This window comes from Eptesicus fuscus, chromosome 5, assembly GCF_027574615.1.
Source record: "Eptesicus fuscus isolate TK198812 chromosome 5, DD_ASM_mEF_20220401, whole genome shotgun sequence".
NCBI classification, from domain to species: Eukaryota; Metazoa; Chordata; class Mammalia; order Chiroptera; family Vespertilionidae; genus Eptesicus; species Eptesicus fuscus.
The window spans coordinates 98451137-98454702 of NC_072477.1; the positions used below are offsets into that span (position 1 = coordinate 98451137).

The following is a 3566-nucleotide window of genomic DNA, read 5'->3' on the forward strand; positions in this document are numbered from 1 at the left end:
AGAGAGGAAGAGAGAGGGATAGAGAGTCAGAAACATCGATGAGAGAGAAACATCGATCAGCTGCCTCTTGCACACCCCCTACTGGGGATGTGCCCGCAACCAAGGTACATGCCCTTGACCGGAATCGAATCTGGGACCCTTGAGTCTGCAGGCCGATGCTCTATCCACTGAGCCAAACCGGTTTCGGCTGTCAGCTAATTTTTAATCAGAAACTCTTCAGGCCAGAGGGAATGGCATGAAGTATTCAAGGTAATGAAAAGGAAGGATCTGAAACCAAGATTCATATATCAAGCAAGGCTATCATTCAAAATAGATGCTGAAATAAAGGACTCCCCAAGACCAAAAAAACAAAAACAAAAAAAAGCTAAAGAAATTTATCATCACTAAACCAGCGCTGCAAGAAATGCTAAAGGGACTACTGTAATGAGAAGAAGAAATATTACTATATGTAGAGAAACATAGGAATAAAGAATTAAAATGGCGAGGACACACTTGTGTGCAGGACAAAGTCCTAGTGGCCGTGGCAGGTGAAAAGGTGACAGGATTGTGGCCTCGGATGAAGGTATCCCCCAAGCCCTTCACCATGGACTTCCAACATCGCCCTAGAGGCAAGACCAGGAGTGGAGGCATGGCTTCCTCTTCTGAGAGCAACAGGGAGTGGTGGGAGTGCCTCTGGCAGCTGGCCCTGGAAACCATCGACATCAACAAGAACCCTTATTTCATGAAGAACCACCTGGGCTCCTATGAATGCAAGCTGCGCCTGATACTCCACAACAATGAGGAGAGCTACCTCACGCACACCTAGGGGAAAAAGCACAGACCAACTTGGTCCAGCGAGCAGCCAAGGAGGTTAAGGAGGCCCCTGCCCAGCCAGCACTGGAGAAGGTCAAGGTGGAAGTGAAGAAGTTTGTGAAGATCGACTGCCCAGGCTATAAAGTGACCAAGCAGAGGGACACAGAGATGTGCCAGCAGAGCCTCCTCTTCCAGATCGACTATCCTGAGATCGCTGACAGTATCATGCCACGCCACCGCTTCATGTCTGCCTATGAGCAGAAGATGGAGCCCCCAGACAGGTGCTGGCAGTACCTGCTGATAGCTGCTGAGTCCTACGAAACCATTATCTTCAAGGTGCCAAGCAGAGAGATTGATAAGGCCGAGGGCAAGTTTTGGACTCACTGGAACCAGGAAACCAAGCAGTTCTTCCTTCAGTTCCACTTTAAGATGGAAAAGCCTCCTGGCCAGCCAAGCCTCCCTGCTGGGCCTCCTGGGATGAAGCAGCCACCATGCCCACTGATGAATGGTTTGCCCCCACAGTCACCACTGCTTGAGTCTTTGCCTCCACCCCCATCAGGAGGCCTGCCTCTGCCCCCCATGCCACCCAGGGGGCCTATACCTTCAGGGCCCCAGGGCCCTCCCCAGCTTCCCTCTACCCAGCTTCGGGAGTCAACCCTCCAGCACCAGTGATCCACCCACCAACATCTGGGGTCCATATTCCAGTTCCTGGGATCCATCCCCCAGCAGCAGTGGTCCACCCACCAACATCTGGGGTTCATCCCTCTGCTCCCAGGATTCACACTCTAGCCCCAGGAGTCCATCCTCCAGCCCCAAGTGTCCACCCTCCCCCATCTGTTGGAGTCCATCCCCAGGCCTCAGGGGTACACCCATAAGCGTCTTCAGTCCACCCTCAGGCCCCAGGAGTATACCCCTCCAGCCCCAGGGATGCACCCCCAGCCACATTAGGTACACCCCCCTCCTCCAGAGATTCATCCTCCAGTTCATGGGGTTCACCCCCCATCTCCTGAAGTTCATCCCTCCAATCCCAGGGTCTACCCCCTGGCTGCCATGTTCCCAATGATGAGACCACCGCTGCCCTCTGAGGGCCCTAGAAACATTCCACCCTCTCCCCCAGCCAACTGAAAAGCCACCCCCTCTCATTGCAAGTCTACTTTCCTGTCTTTTCTCCCTGATCAAAATTTGGTGTTTGTGTAAAGGGCTATGCCATGTCCCTAATAAAAAAAAAAAAGAAGAGAGAGAGAGAGAGAGAGAGAGAGAGAGAGACAAATGGGAAAAAAAAGACAATGGCAATAAAGAAATACTTCTCAATAATAACCTTAAATGTAAATGGATTAAATGCTTCAATCAAAAGATACGGGGTAGCTGAATGGATAGAAAACATGACCCAATTATATTCTGTCTACAAGAGACCCACCTTTAAACAAAAGATGCACACAAGAAGAGAATGAAGGGATGGAAAAAAATTTTCCATGCCAATGGAAATGAAAAAAAAAAAGTTGAGGTAGCAATACTCTTATCTGACAAAATAGACTTCAAAATGGAGGCCATCACAAGAGACAATAAAGGTCACTACATAATACTAAAGGAATCAATCCAAAAGATGATTTAACCCTTGTAAAGATATATGCACTGAATATTGGAGCAGCTAAGTATATTAAAAAAAACCCAAAAAACTTCTAGAGAACTTTAAGAGAGAGATCAACAGCAATACAGTCATAGTAGGGGATTTTAACACCCTGTTGACTTCACTGGATAGGTCTTCCAGACAAAAAATTAACAAGAAAACAGCGACTCTAAATGATACACTGGATCAGATGGATTTAACTGACCTTTATAGAATATTTTACCGCAAAGCTGCAGAATATATGTTCCTCTCAAGTGCACATTGGTGATTCTCAAATATAGACCACATGTTAGGACATAAAACAAGTCTCTATAAGTTCAAGAAGAATGAAATTATATCAAGCATCTTCTCAGATCACAATAGAATGAAATTAGAAATCAACTACAGGAAAAATACTCAAAAACATTCAAACATATGGAGGCTAAATAGCATGTTATTAAACAATGAGTGGATTACAAATGAGGTTAAGAAAGGAATAAAAAAATTCCTGGTAGCAAATGAAAATGAACACACAACAACCCCAAATCTATGAGACACAGCAAAAGCAGTCCTGAGAGGGAAATTCATAGCACTTACAAGCCTACTTGAAAAAACAAGAAAAATTAATAAGAAACTATTTAACCCAACAACTTAAAGAATTAGAATGACAAGAAATGTCCAAACAAAGAAAATAATAAAAATTAGAGCATAAGTAAATGATATAGAGAGTAAAAAAATACAAAAAAATCAATGAAACCAAGAGCTCATTCTTTGAAAAGATGAACAAATTGATGAACCATTAGCAAGAATCATTAAGAAACAGAGAGGACCCAAATAAATAAAATCAGAAAAGAAAGCAGTGAAGTAACAACTGATACTGCAGAAATACAAAAGATTGTAAGAAAATACTATATGCCAACAAGCTGGCCAATGTGGAGGAAATAGACAAATTTCTAGACAAATACACTCCTCCAAGTCTGAATCAGGAAGAATCAGAAAAACCTGAATAGGCCAATAACAACTGAGGAAATAGAAATAGTAATCAAAAAACTCCCAGCAAAGAAAAGCCCTGGCCTGGAAGACTTCACAGGGAAGTTTTACTAAACATTCAAAGAAGAACTATCACCTATATTTCTCAAACTACTCCCAAAAATCCAAGAGGAAGGAA

The 3566-nt window shown here is 44.2% G+C and overlaps 1 pseudogene; it reads left to right on the forward strand.

Annotated features, from left to right (window-relative positions):
- Nucleotides 1-583: 583 nt before the first annotated feature.
- On the forward strand, nt 584-1917 carry LOC103294004 (splicing factor 3A subunit 2-like; annotated as a pseudogene).
- The last annotated feature ends 1649 nt before the right edge of the window (nt 1918-3566 follow it).